Below are 22,574 nucleotides of genomic sequence, written 5' to 3'. Positions count from 1 at the left end.
ACTAAACCAGGTCTAAACCAGGTCCAAACCAGGACTAAACCAGGTCTAAACCAAGTCTAAACCAGGACTAAATCAAGTCTAAACCAGGACTAAACCAGGTTCAAACCAGGTCTAAACCAGGACTAAACCAGGTCTAAACCAGGACTAAACCTGGACTAAACCAGGTCTAAACCAGGACTAAACCAGGACTAAACCAGGTCTAAACCAGGACTAAACCAGGTCCAAACCAGGTCTAAACCAGGACTAAACCAGGTCTAAACCAGGACTAAACCAGGTCTAAACCAGGTCTAAACCAGGACTAAACCAGGTCCAAACCAGGTCCAAACCAGGTCTAAACCAGGACTAAACCAAGTCTAAACCAGGTCTAAACCTAGTCCAAACCAGGTCCAAACCAGGTCCAAACCAGGACTAAACCAGGACTAAACCAGGACTAAACCAGGACTAAACCAGGTCTAAACCAGGTCTAAACCAGGACTAAACCAGGACTAAACCAGGACTAAAGCAGGACTAAACCAGGTCCAAACCAGGTCTAAACCAGGACTAAACCAAGTCTAAACCAGGACTAAACCAGGACTAAACCATAACTAAACCAGGACTAAACCAGGTCTAAACCAGGACTAAACCAGGTCTAAACCAGGACTAAACCAGGACTAAACCAGGACTAAACCAGGACTAAACCAGGTCCAAACCAGGTCTAAACCAGGTCCAAACCAGGACTAAACCAGGACTAAACTAGGTCCAAACCAGGACTAAACCAGGACTAAACCAGGACTAAACCAGGATTAAACCAGGTCCAAACCAGGACTAAACCAGGACTAAACCAGGACTAAAGCAGGACTAAACCAGGACTAAACCAGGACTAAAGCAGGACTAAACCAGGTCCAAACCAGGTCTAAACCAGGACTAAACCAAGTCTAAACCAGGACTAAACCAGGTCCAAACCAGGACTAAACCAGGTCTAAACCAGGACTAAACCAGGTCTAAACCAGGACTAAACCAGGTCCAAACCAGGACTAAACCAGGTCCAGACCAGGTCCAAACCAGGACTAAACCAGGCCTAAACCAGGTCCAAACCAGGACTAAACCAGGACTAAACCAGGACTAAACCAGGTCTAAACCAGGACTAAACCAGGACTAAACCAGGACTAAACCAGGTCTAAACCAAGTCTAAACCAGGACTAAATCAAGTCTAAACCAGGACTAAACCAGGTCCAAACCAGGTCTAAACCAGGACTAAACCAGGTTCAAACCAGGTCTAAACCAGGACTAAACCAGGACTAAACCAGGTCTAAACCAGGACTAAACCAGGACTAAACCAGGTCTAAACCAGGACTAAACCAGGACTAAACCAGGTCTAAACCAGGACTAAACCAGGTCCAAACCAGGTCTAAACCAGGTCTAAACCAGGTCTAAACCAGGACTAAACCAGGTCCAAACCAGGTCTAAACCAGGACTAAACCAAGTCTAAACCAGGTCTAAACCTAGTCCAAACCAGGTCCAAACCAGGTCCAAACCAGGTCCAAACCAGGACTAAACCAGGACTAAACCAGGACTAAACCAGGTCTAAACCAGGTCTAAACCAGGACTAAACCAGGACTAAACCAGGACTAAACCAGGTCCAAACCAGGACTAAACCTGGACTGAACCAGGACTAAACCAGGTCTAAACCAGGACTAAACCTGGACTAAACCAGGTCTAAACCAGGACTAAACCAGGTCTAAACCAGGACTAAACCTGGACTAAACCAGGACTGAACCAGGACTAAACCAGGTCTAAACCAGGACTAAACCAGGACTAAACCAGGTCTAAACCAGGTCCAAACCAGGACTAAACCAGGTCTAAACCAAGTCTAAACCAGGACTAAATCAAGTCTAAACCAGGACTAAACCAGGTCCAAACCAGGTCTAAACCAGGACTAAACCAGGTTCAAACCAGGTCTAAACCAGGACTAAACCAGGTCTAAACCAGGACTAAACCTGGACTAAACCAGGTCTAAACCAGGACTAAACCAGGACTAAACCAGGTCTAAACCAGGACTAAACCAGGTCCAAACCAGGTCTAAACCAGGACTAAACCAGGTCCAAACCAGGTCCAAACCAGGTCTAAACCAGGACTAAACCAAGTCTAAACCAGGTCTAAACCAGGACTAAACCAGGTCCAAACCAGGTCCAAACCAGGTCTAAACCAGGACTAAACCAAGTCTAAACCAGGTCCAAACCAGGTCCAAACCAGGTCTAAACCAGGTCCAAACCAGGTCCAAACCAGGTCCAAACCAGGACTAAACCAGGACTAAACCAGGACTAAACCAGGACTAAACCAGGTCTAAACCAGGTCTAAACCAGGACTAAACCAGGACTAAACCAGGACTAAAGCAGGACTAAACCAGGTCCAAACCAGGTCTAAACCAGGACTAAACCAAGTCTAAACCAGGACTAAACCAGGACTAAACCATAACTAAACCAGGACTAAACCAGGTCTAAACCAGGACTAAACCAGGACTAAAGCAGGACTAAACCAGGACTAAACCAGGACTAAAGCAGGACTAAAGCAGGACTAAACCAGGACTAAAGCAGGACTAAACCAGGTCTAAACCAGGACTAAACCAAGTCTAAACCAGGACTAAACCAGGACTAAACCATAACTAAACCAGGACTAAACCAGGTCTAAACCAGGACTAAACCAGGTCTAAACCAGGACTAAACCAGGACTAAACCTGGACTAAACCAGGTCTAAACCAGGACTAAACCAGGTCTAAACCAGGACTAAACCTGGACTAAACCAGGACTGAACCAGGACTAAACCAGGACTAAACCAGGTCTAAACCAGGACTAAACCATTTCCAAACCAGGACTAAACCAGGACTAAACCAGGTCCAAACCAGGACTAAACCAGGACTAAACCAGGTCTAAACCAGGTCCAAACCAGGACTAAACCAGGTCTAAACCAAGTCTAAACCAGGACTAAATCAAGTCTAAACCAGGACTAAACCAGGTTCAAACCAGGTCTAAACCAGGACTAAACCAGGTCTAAACCAGGACTAAACCTGGACTAAACCAGGTCTAAACCAGGACTAAACCAGGACTAAACCAGGTCTAAACCAGGACTAAACCAGGTCCAAACCAGGTCTAAACCAGGACTAAACCAGGTCCAAACCAGGTCCAAACCAGGTCTAAACCAGGTCTAAACCAGGTCTAAACCAGGACTAAACCAGGTCCAAACCAGGTCCAAACCAGGTCTAAACCAGGACTAAACCAAGTCTAAACCAGGTCTAAACCTAGTCCAAACCAGGTCCAAACCAGGTCCAAACCAGGACTAAACCAGGACTAAACCAGGACTAAACCAGGACTAAACCAGGTCTAAACCAGGTCTAAACCAGGACTAAACCAGGACTAAACCAGGACTAAAGCAGGACTAAACCAGGTCCAAACCAGGTCTAAACCAGGACTAAACCAAGTCTAAACCAGGACTAAACCAGGACTAAACCATAACTAAACCAGGACTAAACCAGGTCTAAACCAGGACTAAACCAGGTCTAAACCAGGACTAAACCAGGACTAAACCAGGACTAAACCAGGACTAAACCAGGTCCAAACCAGGTCTAAACCAGGTCCAAACCAGGACTAAACCAGGACTAAACTAGGTCCAAACCAGGACTAAACCAGGACTAAACCAGGACTAAACCAGGATTAAACCAGGTCCAAACCAGGACTAAACCAGGACTAAACCAGGACTAAAGCAGGACTAAACCAGGACTAAACCAGGACTAAAGCAGGACTAAACCAGGTCCAAACCAGGTCTAAACCAGGACTAAACCAAGTCTAAACCAGGACTAAACCAGGTCCAAACCAGGACTAAACCTGGACTGAACCAGGACCAAACCAGGTCTAAACCAGGACTAAACCAGGACTGAACCAGGACTAAACCAGGTCTAAACCAGGACTAAACCAGGTCTAAACCAGGACTAAACCAGGTCCAAACCAGGACTAAACCAGGTCCAGACCAGGTCCAAACCAGGACTAAACCAGGCCTAAACCAGGTCCAAACCAGGACTAAACCAGGACTAAACCAGGACTAAACCAGGTCTAAACCAGGACTAAACCAGGACTAAACCAGGACTAAACCAGGTCTAAACCAAGTCTAAACCAGGACTAAATCAAGTCTAAACCAGGACTAAACCAGGTCCAAACCAGGTCTAAACCAGGACTAAACCAGGTTCAAACCAGGTCTAAACCAGGACTAAACCAGGACTAAACCAGGTCTAAACCAGGACTAAACCAGGACTAAACCAGGTCTAAACCAGGACTAAACCAGGACTAAACCAGGTCTAAACCAGGACTAAACCAGGTCCAAACCAGGTCTAAACCAGGTCTAAACCAGGTCTAAACCAGGACTAAACCAGGTCCAAACCAGGTCTAAACCAGGACTAAACCAAGTCTAAACCAGGTCTAAACCTAGTCCAAACCAGGTCCAAACCAGGTCCAAACCAGGACTAAACCAGGACTAAACCAGGACTAAACCAGGTCTAAACCAGGTCTAAACCAGGACTAAACCAGGACTAAACCAGGACTAAACCAGGTCCAAACCAGGACTAAACCTGGACTGAACCAGGACTAAACCAGGTCTAAACCAGGACTAAACCTGGACTAAACCAGGTCTAAACCAGGACTAAACCAGGTCTAAACCAGGACTAAACCTGGACTAAACCAGGACTGAACCAGGACTAAACCAGGTCTAAACCAGGCCTAAACCAGGTCCAAACCAGGACTAAACCAGGACTAAACCAGGTCTAAACCAGGACTAAACCATTTCCAAACCAGGACTAAACCAGGACTAAACCAGGTCCAAACCAGGACTAAACCAGGACTAAACCAGGTCTAAACCAGGTCCAAACCAGGACTAAACCAGGTCTAAACCAAGTCTAAACCAGGACTAAATCAAGTCTAAACCAGGACTAAACCAGGTCCAAACCAGGTCTAAACCAGGACTAAACCAGGTTCAAACCAGGTCTAAACCAGGACTAAACCAGGTCTAAACCAGGACTAAACCTGGACTAAACCAGGTCTAAACCAGGACTAAACCAGGACTAAACCAGGTCTAAACCAGGACTAAACCAGGTCCAAACCAGGTCTAAACCAGGACTAAACCAGGTCCAAACCAGGTCCAAACCAGGTCTAAACCAGGACTAAACCAAGTCTAAACCAGGTCTAAACCTAGTCCAAACCAGGTCCAAACCAGGTCCAAACCAGGACTAAACCAGGACTAAACCAGGACTAAACCAGGACTAAACCAGGTCTAAACCAGGTCTAAACCAGGACTAAACCAGGACTAAACCAGGACTAAAGCAGGACTAAACCAGGTCCAAACCAGGTCTAAACCAGGACTAAACCAAGTCTAAAACAGGACTAAACCAGGACTAAACCATAACTAAACCAGGACTAAACCAGGTCTAAACCAGGACTAAACCAGGACTAAAGCAGGACTAAACCAGGACTAAACCAGGACTAAAGCAGGACTAAACCAGGTCCAAACCAGGTCTAAACCAGGACTAAACCAAGTCTAAACCAGGACTAAACCAGGACTAAACCATAACTAAACCAGGACTAAACCAGGTCTAAACCAGGACTAAACCAGGTCTAAACCAGGACTAAACCAGGACTAAACCAGGACTAAACCAGGACTAAACCAGGTCCAAACCAGGTCTAAACCAGGTCCAAACCAGGACTAAACTAGGTCCAAACCAGGACTAAACCAGGACTAAACCAGGACTAAACCAGGACTAAACCAGGATTAAACCAGGTCTAAACCAGGACTAAACCAGGACTAAACCAAGTTTAAACCAGGACTAAACCAGGTCTAAACCAGGACTAAACCAGGACTAAACCAAGTCTAAACCAGGACTAAACCAGGACTAAACCAGGACTAAACCAGGACTAAACCAGGTCTAAACCAGGACTAAACCAGGTCTAAACCAGGACTAAACCAGGACTAAACCAGGACTAAACCAGGACTAAACCAGGACTAAACCAAGTCTAAACCAGGACTAAACCAGGTCTAAAACAGGACTAAACCAGGACTAAACCAGGTCCAAACCAGGACTAAACCAGGACTAAACCAGGACTAAACCAGGTCCAAACCAGGTCTAAACCAGGTCTAAACCAGGACTAAACCAAGTCTAAACCAGGACTAAACCAGGACTAAACCAGGACTAAACCAGGACTAGACCAGGACTAAACCAGGACTAAACCAGGACTAAACCAGGTCCAAACCAGGTCTAAACCAGGTCTAAACCAGGTCTAAACCAGGACTAAACCAAGTCTAAACCAGGACTAAACCAGGACTAAACCAGGACTAAACCAGGACTAGACCAGGACTAAAACAGGTCTAAACCAGGACTAAACCAGGTCCAAACCAGGACTAAACCAGGACTAAACCAGGTCTAAACCAGGACTAAACCAGGACTAAACCAGGTCCAAACCAGGTCCAATCCAGGTCCAAACCAGGTCTAAACCAGGTCCAAACCAGGTCTAAACCAGGTCTAAACCAGGTCTAAACCAGGACTAAACCAAGTCTAAACCAGGACTAAACCAGGACTAAACCAGGACTAAACCAGGACTAAACCAGGACTAAACCAGGTCCAAACCAGGTCTAAACCTGGACTAAACCAGGACTAAACCTGGTCTTAACCAGGTCTAAACCAGGTCTAAACCAGGACTAAACCAGGTCCAAACCAGGTCCAAACCAGATCTAAACCAGGTCTAAACCAGGACTAAACCAGGTCCAAACCAAGTCTAAACCAGGTCTAAACCAGGTCTAAACCAGGACTAAACCAGGTCTAAACCAGGACTAAACCAAGTCTAAACCAGGACTAAACCAGGTGCAAACCAGGTCTAAACCTGGACTAAACCAGGACTAAACCAGGTCTAAACCAGGACTAAACCAGGACTAAACCAGGACTAAACCAGGTCTAAACCAGGTCTAAACCTGGACTAAACCAGGACTAAACCTGGACTAAACCAGGTCTAAACCAGGACTAAAGCAGGTCCAAACCAGGTCTAAACTAGGACTAAACCAGGTCTAAACCAGGACTAAACCAGGTCTAAACCTGGACTAAACCAGGACTAAACCAGGTCTAAACCTGGATTAAACCAGGACTAAACCTGGACTAAACCAGGTCTAAACCAGGACTAAACCAGGTCCAAACCAGGTCTAAACCAGGACTAAACCAGGTCCAAACCAGGTCAAAACCAGGTCTAAACCAGGTCTAAACCAGGTCTAAACCAGGACTAAACCAGGTCCAAACCAGGTCCAAACCAGGTCTAAACCAGGACTAAACCAAGTCCAAACCAGGTCCAAACCAGGTCCAAACCAGGTCCAAACCAGGTCCAAACCAGGACTAAACCAGGACTAAACCAGGACTAAACCAGGACTAAACCAGGTCTAAACCAGGTCTAAACCAGGACTAAACCAGGACTAAACCAGGACTAAACCAGGACTAAAGCAGGACTAAACCAGGTCCAAACCAGGTCTAAACCACGACTAAACCAAGTCTAAACCAGGACTAAACCAGGACTAAACCATAACTAAACCAGGACTAAACCAGGTCTAAACCAAGTCTAAACCAGGTCTAAACCAGGACTAAACCAGGTCTAAACCAGGACTAAACAAGGACTAAACCAGGACTAAACCAGGTCCAAACCAGGTCTAAACCAGGTCCAAACCAGGACTAAACCAGGACTAAACTAGGTCCAAACTAGGTCTAAACCAGGACTAAACCAGGACTAAACCAGGACTAAACCAGGACTAAACCAGGTCTAAACCAGGACTAAACCAGGACTAAACCAAGTCTAAACCAGGACTAAACCAGGACTAAACCAGGACTAAACCAGGTCCAAACGAGGTCTAAACCAGGTCTAAACCAGGACTAAACCAAGTCTAAACCAGGACTAAACCAGGACTAAACCAGGACTAAACCAGGTCCAAACCAGGTCTAAACCAGGACTAAAACAGGTCTAAACCAGGTCTAAACCAGGACTAAACCAGGTCTAAACCAGGACTAAACCAGGACTAAACCAAGTCTAAACCAGGACTAAACCAGGTCTAAAACAGGACTAAACCAGGACTAAACCAGGTCTAAACCAGGACTAAACCAGGACCAAACCAGGTCCAAACCAGGTCTAAACCAGGTCTAAACCAAGTCTAAACCAGGACTAAACCAGGTCTAAACCAGGACTAAACCAGGACTAAACCAGGTCCAAACCAGGACTAAACCAGGACTAAACCAAGTCCAAACCAGGTCTAAACCAGGTCTAAACCAGGAGTAAACCAGGTCCAAACCAGGACTAAACCAGGACTAAACCAGGTCCAGACCAGGTCCAAACCAGGACTAAACCAGGACTAAACCAGGACTAAACCAGGAGTAAACCTGGTCTTAACCAGGTCTAAACCAGGACTAAACCAGGTCTAAACCAGGTCTAAACCAGGACTAAACCAGGTCTAAACCAAGTCTAAACCAGGACTAAACCAGGTCTAAACCAGGTCGAAACCAGGTCTAAACCAGGTCTAAACCAGGTCCAAACCAAGTCTAAACCAGGACTAAACCAGGTCCAAACCAGGACTAAACCAGGACTAAACCAGGACTGAACCAGGACTAAACCAGGTTTAAACCAGGACTAAACCAGGTCTAAACCTGGTCTTAACCAGGTCTAAACCAGGACTAAACCAGGTCTAAACCAGGTCTAAACCAGGACTAAACCAGGTCTAAACCAAGTCTAAACCAGGACTAAACCAGGTCTAAACCAGGTCGAAACCAGGTCTAAACCAGGTCTAAACCAGGTCCAAACCAAGTCTAAACCAGGACTAAACCAGGTCCAAACCAGGACTAAACCAGGACTAAACCAGGACTGAACCAGGACTAAACCAGGTTTAAACCAGGACTAAACCAGGTCTAAACCAGGTCTAAACCAGGACTAAACCAGGTCTAAACCAGGTCTAAACCAGGACTAAACCAAGTCTAAACCAGGACTAAACCAGGTCCAAACCAGGACTAAACCTGGACTGAACCAGGACCAAACCAGGTCTAAACCAGGACTAAACCTGGACTAAACCAGGTCTAAACCAGGACTAAACCAGGACTGAACCAGGACTAAACCAGGTCTAAACCAGGCCTAAACCAGGTCCAAACCAGGACTAAACCAGGACTAAACCAGGTCTAAACCAGGACTAAACCAGGTCCAAACCAGGACTAAACCAGGTCCAGACCAGGTCCAAACCAGGACTAAACCAGGCCTAAACCAGGTCCAAACCAGGACTAAACCAGGACTAAACCAGGACTAAACCAGGTCTAAACCAGGACTAAACCAGGACTAAACCAGGACTAAACCAGGTCTAAACCAAGTCTAAACCAGGACTAAATCAAGTCTAAACCAGGACTAAACCAGGTCCAAACCAGGTCTAAACCAGGACTAAACCAGGTTCAAACCAGGTCTAAACCAGGACTAAACCAGGACTAAACCAGGTCTAAACCAGGACTAAACCAGGACTAAACCAGGTCTAAACCAGGACTAAACCAGTTCCAAACCAGGTCTAAACCAGGACTAAACCAGGTCCAAACCAGGTCCAAACCAGGTCTAAACCAGGTCTAAACCAGGTCTAAACCAGGACTAAACCAGGTCCAAACCAGGTCCAAACCAGGTCTAAACCAGGACTAAACCAAGTCTAAACCAGGTCTAAACCTAGTCCAAACCAGGTCCAAACCAGGTCCAAACCAGGTCCAAACCAGGACTAAACCAGGACTAAACCAGGACTAAACCAGGACTAAACCAGGTCTAAACCAGGTCTAAACCAGGACTAAACCAGGACTAAACCAGGACTAAACCAGGTGCAAACCAGGACTAAACCTGGACTGAACCAGGACTAAACCAGGTCTAAACCAGGACTAAACCTGGACTAAACCAGGTCTAAACCAGGACTAAACCTGGACTAAACCAGGACTGAACCAGGACTAAACCAGGTCTAAACCAGGCCTAAACCAGGTCCAAACCAGGACTAAACCAGGACTAAACCAGGTCTAAACCAGGACTAAACCAGGTCCAAACCAGGACTAAACCAGGACTAAACCAGGTCCAAACCAGGACTAAACCAGGACTAAACCAGGTCTAAACCAGGTCCAAACCAGGACTAAACCAGGTCTAAACCAAGTCTAAACCAGGACTAAATCAAGTCTAAACCAGGACTAAACCAGGTCCAAACCAGGTCTAAACCAGGACTAAACCAGGTTCAAACCAGGTCTAAACCTGGACTAAACCAGGTCTAAACCAGGACTAAACCAGGACTAAACCAGGTCTAAACCAGGACTAAACCAGGTCCAAACCAGGTCTAAACCAGGACTAAACCAGGTCCAAACCAGGTCCAAACCAGGTCTAAACCAGGTCTAAACCAGGTCTAAACCAGGACTAAACCAGGTCCAAACCAGGTCCAAACCAGGTCTAAACCAGGACTAAACCAAGTCTAAACCAGGACTAAACCAGGTCCAAACCAGGACTAAACCTGGACTGAACCAGGACCAAACCAGGTCTAAACCAGGACTAAACCTGGACTAAACCAGGTCTAAACCAGGACTAAACCAGGACTGAACCAGGACTAAACCAGGTCTAAACCAGGCCTAAACCAGGTCCAAACCAGGACTAAACCAGGACTAAACCAGGTCTAAACCAGGACTAAACCAGGTCCAAACCAGGACTAAACCAGGTCCAGACCAGGTCCAAACCAGGACTAAACCAGGCCTAAACCAGGTCCAAACCAGGACTAAACCAGGACTAAACCAGGACTAAACCAGGTCTAAACCAGGACTAAACCAGGACTAAACCAGGACTAAACCAGGTCTAAACCAAGTCTAAACCAGGACTAAATCAAGTCTAAACCAGGACTAAACCAGGACTAAACCAGGACTAAACCAGGTTCAAACCAGGTCTAAACCAAGTCCAAACCAGGTCTAAACCAGGACTAAACCAGGTTCAAACCAGGTCTAAACCAGGACTAAACCAGGACTAAACCAGGTCTAAACCAGGACTAAACCAGGACTAAACCAGGTCTAAACCAGGACTAAACCAGTTCCAAACCAGGTCTAAACCAGGACTAAACCAGGTCCAAACCAGGTCCAAACCAGGTCTAAACCAGGTCTAAACCAGGTCTAAACCAGGACTAAACCAGGTCCAAACCAGGTCCAAACCAGGTCTAAACCAGGACTAAACCAAGTCTAAACCAGGTCTAAACCTAGTCCAAACCAGGTCCAAACCAGGTCTAAACCAGGACTAAACCTGGACTAAACCAGGACTGAACCAGGACTAAACCAGGTCTAAACCAGGCCTAAACCAGGTCCAAACCAGGACTAAACCAGGACTAAACCAGGTCTAAACCAGGACTAAACCAGGTCCAAACCAGGACTAAACCAGGACTAAACCAGGTCCAAACCAGGACTAAACCAGGACTAAACCAGGTCTAAACCAGGTCCAAACCAGGACTAAACCAGGTCTAAACCAAGTCTAAACCAGGACTAAATCAAGTCTAAACCAGGACTAAACCAGGTCCAAACCAGGTCTAAACCAGGACTAAACCAGGTTCAAACCAGGTCTAAACCTGGACTAAACCAGGTCTAAACCAGGACTAAACCAGGACTAAACCAGGTCTAAACCAGGACTAAACCAGGTCCAAACCAGGTCTAAACCAGGACTAAACCAGGTTCAAACCAGGTCTAAACCTGGACTAAACCAGGTCTAAACCAGGACTAAACCAGGACTAAACCAGGTCTAAACCAGGACTAAACCAGGTCCAAACCAGGTCCAAACCAGGTCTAAACCAGGTCTAAACCAGGACTAAACCAGGACTAAACCAGGACTAAACCAGGACTAAACCAGGTCTAAACCAGGTCTAAACCAGGACTAAACCAGGACTAAACCAGGTCTAAACCAGGACTAAACCAAGTCTAAACCAGGACTAAACCAGGACTAAACCATAACTAAACCAGGACTAAACCAGGTCTAAACCAGGACTAAACCAGGACTAAACCAGGACTAAACCAGGACTAAACCAGGTCCAAACCAGGTCTAAACCAGGTCCAAACCAGGACTAAACCAGGACTAAACCAGGACTAAACCAGGACTAAACCAGGACTAAACCAGGTCCAAACCAGGTCTAAACCAGGTCCAAACCAGGACTAAACCAGGACTAAACTAGGTCCAAACCAGGACTAAACCAGGACTAAACCAGGACTAAAGCAGGACTAAACCAGGACTAAACCAGGCCTAAAGCAGGACTAAACCAGGTCCAAACCAGGTCTAAACCAGGACTAAACCAAGTCTAAACCAGGTCTAAACCAGGTCCAAACCAGGACTAAACCAGGACTAAACCAGGTCCAAACCAGGACTAAACCAGGACTAAACCATAACTAAACCAGGACTAAACCAGGTCTAAACCAGGACTAAACCAGGTCTAAACCAGGACTAAACCAGGACTAAACCAGGACTAAACCAGGTCCAAACCAGGTCTAAACCAGGTCCAAACCAGGACTAAACTAGGTCCAAACCAGGACTAAACCAGGACTAAACCAGGACTAAACCAGGACTAAACCAGGATTAAACCAGGTCTAAACCAGGACTAAACCAGGACTAAACCAAGTTTAAACCAGGACTAAACCAGGTCTAAACCAGGACTAAACCAGGACTAAACCAAGTCTAAACCAGGACTAAACCAGGACTAAACCAGGACTAAACCAGGACTAAACCAGGTCTAAACCAGGACTAAACCAGGACTAAACCAGGACTAAACCAGGACTAAACCAGGACTAAACCAAGTCTAAACCAGGACTAAACCAGGTCTAAAACAGGACTAAACCAGGACTAAACCAGGTCTAAACCAGGACTAAACCAGGACTAAACCAGGTCCAAACCAGGTCTAAACCAGGTCTAAACCAGGACTAAACCAGGACTAAACCAGGACTAAACCAGGTCTAAACCAGGACTAAACCAGGTCTAAACCAGGACTAAACCAGGTCCAAACCAGGACTAAACCAGGACTAAACCAGGACTAAACCAGGACTAAACCAAGTCTAAACCAGGACTAAACCAGGTCTAAAACAGGACTAAACCAGGACTAAACCAGGTCTAAACCAGGACTAAACCAGGACCAAACCAGGTCCAAACCAGGTCTAAACCAGGTCTAAACCAGGACTAAACCAGGTCCAAACCAGGTCTAAACCAGGTCTAAACCAGGACTAAACCAGGACTAAACCTGGACTAAACCAGGTCTAAACCAGGACTAAACCAGGTCCAAACCAGGACTAAACCAGGACTAAACCAGGTCCAGACCAGGTCCAAACCAGGACTAAACCAGGACTAAACCAGGACTAAACCAGGACTAAACCAGGTCTAAACCAGGTCTAAACCAGGACTAAACCAGGACTAAACCAGGTCCAAACCAGGTCTAAACCAGGACTAAACCAAGTCTAAACCATGACTAAACCAGGACTAAACCAGGTCTAAACCAGGTCTAAACCAGGACTAAACCAGGACTAAACCAGGTCTAAACCAGGTCCAAACCAGGACTAAACCAAGTCTAAACCAGGACTAAACCAGGACTTAACCAGGACTAAACCAGGTCCAAACCAGGTCTAAACCTGGACTAAACCAGGACTAAACCTGGTCTTAACCAGGTCTAAACCAGGACTAAACCAGGTCTAAACCAGGTCTAAACCAGGACTAAACCAGGTCTAAACCAGGTCAAAACCAAGTCTAAACCAGGACTAAACCAGGTCCAAACCAGGACTAAACCAGGACTAAACCAGGACTGAACCAGGACTAAACCAGGTTTAAACCAGGTCTAAACCAGGTCTAAACCAGGTCTAAACCAGGACTAAACCAGGACTAAACCAGGACTAAACCAGGTCTAAACCAGGACTAAACCAGGTCCAAACCAGGACTAAACCAGGACTAAACCAGGACTAAACCAGGACTAAACCAAGTCTAAACCAGGACTAAACCAGGTCTAAAACAGGACTAAACCAGGACTAAACCAGGTCTAAACCAGGACTAAACCAAGTCCAAACCAGGTCTAAACCAGGTCTAAACCAGGACTAAACCAGGTCCAAACCAGGTCTAAACCAGGTCTAAACCAGGTCTAAACCAGGACTAAACCAAGTCTAAACCAGGACTAAACCAGGTCTAAAACAGGACTAAACCAGGACTAAACCAGGTCCAAACCAGGTCTAAACCAGGTCTAAACCAGGACTAAACCAGGTCCAAACCAGGTCTAAACCAGGTCTAAACCAGGACTAAACCAGGACTAAACCTGGACTAAACCAGGTCTAAACCAGGACTAAACCAGGTCCAAACCAGGACTAAACCAGGACTAAACCAGGTCCAGACCAGGTCCAAACCAGGACTAAACCAGGACTAAACCAGGACTAAACCAGGACTAAACCAGGTCTAAACCAGGTCTAAACCAGGACTAAACCAGGACTAAACCAGGTCCAAACCAGGTCTAAACCAGGACTAAACCAAGTCTAAACCATGACTAAACCAGGACTAAACCAGGTCTAAACCAGGTCTAAACCAGGACTAAACCAGGACTAAACCAGGTCTAAACCAGGTCCAAACCAGGACTAAACCAGGTCCAAACCAGGTCTAAACCTGGACTAAACCAGGACTAAACCTGGTCTTAACCAGGTCTAAACCAGGACTAAACCAGGTCTAAACCAGGTCTAAACCAGGACTAAACCAGGTCTAAACCAGGTCAAAACCAAGTCTAAACCAGGACTAAACCAGGTCCAAACCAGGACTAAACCAGGACTAAACCAGGACTGAACCAGGACTAAACCAGGTTTAAACCAAGACTAAACCAGGTCTAAACCAGGTCTAAACCAGGTCTAAACCAGGACTAAACCAGTTCTAAACCAGGTCTAAACCAGGACTAAACCAAGTCTAAACCAGGACTAAACCAGGTCCAAACCAGGACTAAACCTGGACTGAACCAGGCCTAAACCAGGTCTAAACCAGGACTAAACCTGGACTAAACCAGGACTGAACCAGGACTAAACCAGGTCTAAACCAGGACTAAACCAGGACTAAACCAGGTCTAAACCAGGACTAAACCAGGTCCAAACCAGGACTAAACCAGGTCCAGACCAGGTCCAAACCAGGACTAAACCAGGACTAAACCAGGTCTAAACCAGGACTAAAACAGGTCCAAACCAGGTCTAAACCAGGACTAAACCAGGTCTAAACCAGGTCTAAATCAAGTCTAAACCAGGACTAAACCAGGTCCAAACCAGGTCTAAACCTGGACTAAACCAGGACTAAACCAGGTCTAAACCAGGACTAAACCAGGTCCAAACCAGGACTAAACCAGGACTAAACCAGGACTAAACCAGGTCTAAACCAGGACTAAACCAGGACTGAACCAGGACTAAACCAGGTCTAAACCAGGACTAAATCAGGTCTAAACCAGGACTAAACCAGGTCCAAACCAGGACTAAACCAGGACTAAACCAGGTCTAAACCAGGACTAAACCAGGTCCAAACCAGGACTAAACCAGGACTAAACCAGGACTAAACCAGGTCTAAACCAGGACTAAACAAGGTCTAAACCAGGACTAAACCATGTCCAAACCAGGACTAAACCAGGTCCAAACCAGGACTAAACCAGGACTAAACCAGGTCCAAACCAGGACTAAACCCGGATTAAACCAGGACTAAACCAGGACTAAACCAGGTCCAAACCAGGTCCAAACCAGGTCTAAACCAGGTCTAAACCAGGACTAAACCAGGTCTAAACCAGGTCTAAACCAGGACTAAACCAGGTCTAAACCAGGTCTAAACCAGGACTAAACCAGGTCCAAACCAGGACTAAACCAGGACTAAACCAGGACTAAACCAGGTCCAAACCAGGTCTAAACCTGGACTAAACCAGGACTAAACCAGGTCTAAACCAGGTCCAAACCAGGACTAAAGCAGGACCAAACCAGGACTAAACCAGGTCCAAACCAGGTCTAAACCTGGACTAAACCAGGACTAAACCTTGACTAAACCAGGACTGAACCAGGTCCAAACCAGTTCTAAACCAGGTCTAAACAGGGACTAAACCAGGTCTAAACCAGGTCTAAACCAGGACTAAACCAGGTCCAAACCAAGTTTAAACCAGGACTAAACCAGGACTAAACCAGGACTGAACCAGGACTAAACCAGGTTTAAACCAGGACTAAACCAGGACTAAACCAGGTCCAAACCAGGTCTAAACCAGGACTAAACCAGGACTAAACCAGGTCTAAACCAGGACTAAACCAGGTCCAAACCAGGTCCAAACCAGGTCTAAACCAGGTCTAAACCAGGACTAAACCAGGTCTAAACCAGGTCTAAACCAGGTCTAAACCAGGACTAAACCAGGTCCAAACCAGGACTAAACCAGGACTAAAGCAGGACCAAACCAGGACTAAACCAGGACTAAACCAGGTCCAAACCAGGACTAAACCAGGACTAAACCTGGACTAAACCAGGACTAAACCAGGTTTAAACCAGGACTAAACCAGGACTAAACCAGGACTAAACCAGGACTAAACCAGGTCCAAACCAGGACTAAACCAGGACTAAACCTGGACTAAACCAGGACTAAACCAGGTTTAAACCAGGACTAAACCAGGACTAAACCAGGACTAAACCAGGACTAAACCAGGTCCAAACCAGAACTAAACCAGGACTAAACCAGGTCTAAACCAGGACTAAACCAGGTTTAAACCAGGACTAAACCAGGACTAAACCAGGATTAAACCAGGACTAAACCAGGTCCAGACCAGGTCCAAACCAGGACTAAACCAGGACTAAACCAGGTCTAAACCAGGACTAAAACAGGTCTAAACCAGGACTAAACCAGGTCCAAACCAGGACTAAACCAGGACTAAACCAGGACTAAACCAGGACTAAATCAGGTCTAAACCAGGACTAAACCAGGTCCAAACCAGGACTAAACCAGGTCCAAACCAGGACTAAACCAGGACTAAACCAGGTCTAAACCAGGACTAAACCAGGTCCAAACCAGGACTAAACCAGGACTAAACCAGGACTAAACCAGGTCTAAACCAGGACTAAACAAGGTCTAAACCAGGACTAAACCAGGTCCAAACCAGGACTAAACCAGGTCCAAACCAGGACTAAACCAGGACTAAACCAGGTCCAAACCAGGACTAAACCCGGATTAAACCAGGACTAAACCAGGACTAAACCAGGTCCAAACCAGGTCCAAACCAGGTCTAAACCAGGTCTAAACCAGGACTAAACCAGGTCTAAACCAGGTCTAAACCAGGACTAAACCAGGTCTAAACCAGGTCTAAACCAGGACTAAACCAGGTCCAAACCAGGACTAAACCAGGACTAAACCAGGTCCAAACCAGGTCTAAACCTGGACTAAACCAGGACTAAACCAGGTCTAAACCAGGTCCAAACCAGGACTAAAGCAGGACCAAACCAGGACTAAACCAGGTCCAAACCAGGTCTAAACCTGGACTAAACCAGGACTAAACCTTGACTAAACCAGGACTGAACCAGGTCCAAACCAGTTCTAAACCAGGTCTAAACAGGGACTAAACCAGGTCTAAACCAGGTCTAAACCAGGACTAAACCAGGTCCAAACCAAGTCTAAACCAGGACTAAGCCAAGTTTAAACCAGGACTAAACCAGGACTAAACCAGGACTGAACCAGGACTAAACCAGGACTAAACCAGGTCCAAACCAGGTCTAAACCAGGACTAAACCAGGACTAAACCAGGTTTAAACCAGGACTAAACCAGGACTAAACCAGGATTAAACCAGGACTAAACCAGGTCTAAACCAGGACTAAACCAGGTCCAAACCAGGTCCAAACCAGGTCTAAACCAGGTCTAAACCAGGACTAAACCAGGTCTAAACCAGGTCTAAACCAGGTCTAAACCAGGACTAAACCAGGTCCAAACCAGGACTAAACCAGGACTAAAGCAGGACCAAACCAGGACTAAACCAGGACTAAACCAGGTCTAAACCAGGACTAAACCAGGTTTAAACCAGGACTAAACCAGGACTAAACCAGGACTAAACCAGGACTAAACCAGGTCCAAACCAGGACTAAACCAGGACTAAACCAGGTCTAAACCAGGACTAAACCAGGTTTAAACCAGGACTAAACCAGGACTAAACCAGGATTAAACCAGGACTAAACCAGGTCTAAACCAGGACTAAACCAGGTCCAAACCAGGTCCAAACCAGGTCTAAACCAGGTCTAAACCAGGACTAAACCAGGTCTAAACCAGGTCTAAACCAGGTCTAAACCAGGACTAAACCAGGTCCAAACCAGGACTAAACCAGGACTAAAGCAGGACCAAACCAGGACTAAACCAGGACTAAACCAGGTCCAAACCAGGACTAAACCAGGACTAAACCTGGACTAAACCAGGACTAAACCAGGTTTAAACCAGGACTAAACCAGGACTAAACCAGGACTAAACCAGGACTAAACCAGTTCCAAACCAGGTCCAAACCAGGACTAAACCAGGTCTAAACCAGGACTAAAACAGGTCTAAACCAGGTCTAAACCAGGTCTAAACCAGGTCTAAACCAAGTCTAAACCAAGTCCAGACCAGGTCCAAACCAGGACTAAACCAGGACTAAACCAGGTCTAAACCAGGACTAAAACAGGTCTAAACCAGGTCTAAACCAGGACTAAACCAGGTCTAAACCAAGTCTAAACCAGGACTAAACCAAGTCTAAACCAGGACTAAACCAGGTCCAAACCAGGTCTAAACCAGGTCTAAACCAGGACTAAACCAGGACTAAACCAGGTCCAAACTAGGTCTAAACCAGGTTTAAACCAGGACTAAACCAAGTCTAAACCAGGACTAAACCAGGACTAAACCAGGTCTAAACCAGGACTAAACCAGGACTAAACCAGGACTAAACCAGGACTAAACCAGGTCTAAACCAGGACTAAACCAGGACTAAACCAGGACTAATCCAGGACTAAACCAGGTCTAAACCAGGACTAAACCAGGTCTAAACCAGGACTAAACCAGGACTAAACCAGGACTAATCCAGAACTAAACCAGGTCTAAACCAGGACTAAACCAGGACTAAACCAGGTCTAAACCAGGACTAAACCAGGACTAAACCAGGACTAAACCAGGTCCAAACCAGGTCTAAACCAGGACTAAACCAGGACTAAACCAGGACTAAACCAGGACTAAACCAGGTCTAAACCAGGACTAAACCAGGTCCAAACCAGGTCTAAACCAGGTCCAAACCAGGACTAAACCAGGACTAAACCAGGACTAAACCAGGACTAAACCAGGTCTAAACCAGGACTAAACCAGGTCTAAACCAGGACTAAACCAGGTCCAAACCAGGTCTAAACCAGGACTAAAGCAGGACTAAACCAGGTCCAAACCAGGTCTAAACCAGGACTAAACCAGGTCTAAACCAGGACTAAACCAGGTCCAAACCAGGTCTAAACCAGGACTAAAGCAGGACTAAACCAGGTCCAAACCAGGTCTAAACCAGGACTAAAGGCATTTGACACGTTGCAGTCAGAGTTTCATGATGAGTCGGAGAAAATCCAATTAAAATTCTCAGATTTCTGAAATAATTAAATCAATTCAACATCATCATCACTTCAGACGCCTGAAAGGTCCTGAACCAGAGACAGACCGGGTTTAGTCCTGAACCAGACCAGAGACAGACCGGGTTTAGTCCTGAACCAGACCAGAGACAGACCGGGTTTAGTCCTGTGTAAATGACTTCATGATAATAATTTGCTTTTATTGATGTTTGTGTTGATTCAAACTGAAACGTGTCGAATCCTCAGAGTCTGTGATTGAGACATTGATCCAGGTTTAGACCAGGACCAGGACCAGGACCAGGACCAGGACCAGGACCAGGACCAGGACCAGGCGTCTCCTCGTCTCCTCAGAAGGGTTCACGGAAAAGTCAGGTTTCAATTGAAGTCAATTAGACATAAATGACGACTACATCGACCCAAAGACAAAATCAAGAATGTGCTGCTTTAGTCCTGGTTTAGTCCTGGTTCAGACCTTGTTTAGACCTGTTTTAGTCCTGGTTTAGTCCTGGTTTAGACCTGCTTTGGTCCTGGTTTAGTCCTGGTTTAGTCCTGGTTTAGTCCTGCTTTAGTCCTGGTTTAGTCCTGGTTTAGACCTGCTTTAGTCCTGGTTTAGACCTGCTTTGCTCCTGGTTTAGTCCTGGTTTAGTCGTGGTTTAGTCCTGCTTTAGTCCTGGTTTAGTCCTGGTTTAGACCTGCTTTGGTCCTGGTTTAGTCCTGGTTCAGACCTGGTTTAGTCCTGGTTTAGTCCTGGTTTAGTCCTGCTTTAGTCCTGGTTTAGTCCTGGTTTAGACCTGGTTTAGTCCTGGTTTAGTCCTGGTTTAGTCCTGCTTTAGTCCTGGTTTAGTCCTGGTTTAGTCCTGGTTCAGACCTGGTTTAGTCCTGCTTTAGTCCTGCTTTGGTCCTGGTTTAGTCCTGGTTCAGACCTGGTTTAGTCCTGGTTTAGTCCTGGTTTAGTCCTGCTTTGGTCCTGGTTTAGTCCTGGTTTAGTCCTGCTTTAGTCCTGGTTTAGTCCTTGTTTAGACCTGGTTTAGTCCTGGTTTAGACCTGCTTTGGTCCTGGTTTAGTCCTGGTTTAGTCCTGGTTTAGACCTGCTTTGGTCCTGGTTTAGTCCTGCTTGGGTCCTGGTTTAGTCCTGGTTTAGCCCTGCTTTAGTCCTGGTTTAGTCCTGGTTCAGACCTGGTTTAGTCCTGGTTTAGTCCTGGTTTAGTCCTGGTTTAGTCCTTGTTTAGTCCTGGTTTAGTCCTGGTTTAGTCCTGGTTTAGACCTGGTTTAGTCCTGGTTTAGACCTGCTTTAGTCCTGGTTTAGACCTGCTTTGCTCCTGGTTTAGTCCTGGTTTAGTCGTGGTTTAGTCCTGCTTTAGTCCTGGTTTAGTCCTTTTTTAGTCCTGGTTTAGTCCTGGTTTAGACCTGCTTTGGTCCTGGTTTAGTCCTGGTTCAGACCTGGTTTAGTCCTGGTTTAGTCCTGGTTTAGTCCTGCTTTAGTCCTGGTTTAGTCCTGGTTTAGACCTGGTTTAGTCCTGGTTTAGTCCTGGTTTAGTCCTGCTTTAGTCCTGGTTTAGTCCTGGTTTAGTCCTGGTTCAGACCTGGTTTAGTCCTGCTTTAGTCCTGGTTTAGTCCTGGTTTAGTCCTGCTTTGGTCCTGGTTTAGTCCTGGTTCAGACCTGGTTTAGTCCTGGTTAGGTCCTGGTTTAGTCCTGCTTTGGTCCTGGTTTAGTCCTGGTTTAGTCCTGCTTTAGTCCTGGTTTAGTCCTTGTTTAGACCTGGTTTAGTCCTGGTTTAGACCTGCTTTGGTCCTGGTTTAGTCCTGGTTTAGTCCTGGTTTAGACCTGCTTTGGTCCTGGTTTAGTCCTGCTTGGGTCCTGGTTTAGTCCTGGTTTAGCCCTGCTTTAGTCCTGGTTTAGTCCTGGTTCAGACCTGGTTTAGTCCTGGTTTAGTCCTGGTTTAGTCCTGGTTTAGTCCTGGTTTAGTCCTGGTTCAGACCTGGTTTAGTCCTGGTTTAGTCCTGGTTTAGTCCTGCTTTGGTCGTGGTTTAGTCCTGGTTTAGTCCTGCTTTAGTCCTGGTTTAGTCCTTGTTTAGACCTGGTTTAGTCCTGGTTTAGACCTGCTTTGGTCCTGGTTTAGTCCTGGTTTAGTCCTGGTTTAGTCCTGGTTTAGTCCTGGTTTAGTCCTGCTTCAGACCTGATTTAGTCCTGGTTTAGTCCTGGTTTAGTCCTGGTTTAGTCCTGGTTTAGTCCTGGTTTAGTCCTGGTTTAGTCCTGCTTCAGACCTGATTTAGTCCTGGTTTAGTCCTGGTTTAGTCCTGGTTTAGTCCTGGTTTAGTCCTGGTTTGGCCCCTCCCCTCTCTCTGATATGACTTCAAAGTGGGAGGAGTCTCAAGCCCATCCCAGAACAATTGTCTCAGTTCAGACCAGAGCGAGGAAACGAGGAGCTACAAGAGGAAAGGAAACGAGGAGCTACAAAAGGAAAGGAAACGAGGAGCTACAAAAGGAAAGGAAACGAGGAGCTACAAAAGGAAAGGAAACGAGGTGCTACAAGAGCAAGGAAACGAGGAGCTACAAGAGCAAGGAAACGAGGAGCTACAAGAGGAAAGGAAACGAGGAGCTACAAGAGGAAAGGAAACGAGGAGCTACAAGAGGAAAGGAAACGAGGACACGTCTGAAGCCAAACCAGGAAAAAACGACTCGACAAGAAGAGATTAGGAAAGTGTCCGAGAAGGAGACAAGGAGGCAAAAGAGGAAAGGAAACAACAGGGGATCTATTAGGAGACAGCAGAGGAGACATCAGGAGAATGGAGCTTCAGCCCTGAGCGCCTGGACCTGGACCTGGACCTGGACCTGGACCTGGACCTGGACCTGGACCTGGACCTGGACTTGGACCTGGACCTGGACCTGGACCTGGACCTGGACCTGGACCTGGACTTGGACCTGGACCTGGACTTGGACCTGGACT

General features: G+C 46.3%; 1 protein-coding gene across 2 annotated transcripts in view; it reads left to right on the top strand.

The window, feature by feature from the left end:
• Positions 1 to 21,969: 21,969 nt before the first annotated feature.
• The window catches only part of chodl (chondrolectin), a 127,410-nt gene continuing 126,805 nt past the window's right edge, over positions 21,970 to 22,574 (top strand). Inside the window, exon 1 of one of the 2 annotated variants that reach the window (XM_072448477.1) lies at positions 21,970 to 22,574. This exon is cut by the window's right edge and continues 110 nt beyond it. The gene's annotated coding sequence lies outside the window, so the exon portion shown is untranslated. The other variant, XM_072448478.1, reaches the window with a different exon arrangement.

The sequence above is a fragment of the Eucyclogobius newberryi genome, unplaced genomic scaffold (genome assembly GCF_026437365.1).
Source record: "Eucyclogobius newberryi isolate DKJ021-1_F unplaced genomic scaffold, fEucNew1.0.hap1 SCAF_169, whole genome shotgun sequence".
Lineage (NCBI taxonomy): Eukaryota > Metazoa > Chordata > Actinopteri > Gobiiformes > Gobiidae > Eucyclogobius > Eucyclogobius newberryi.
The sequence above is the reverse complement of the archived record's forward strand: the minus strand, read 5'-3'. Positions and strand labels throughout refer to the sequence as shown.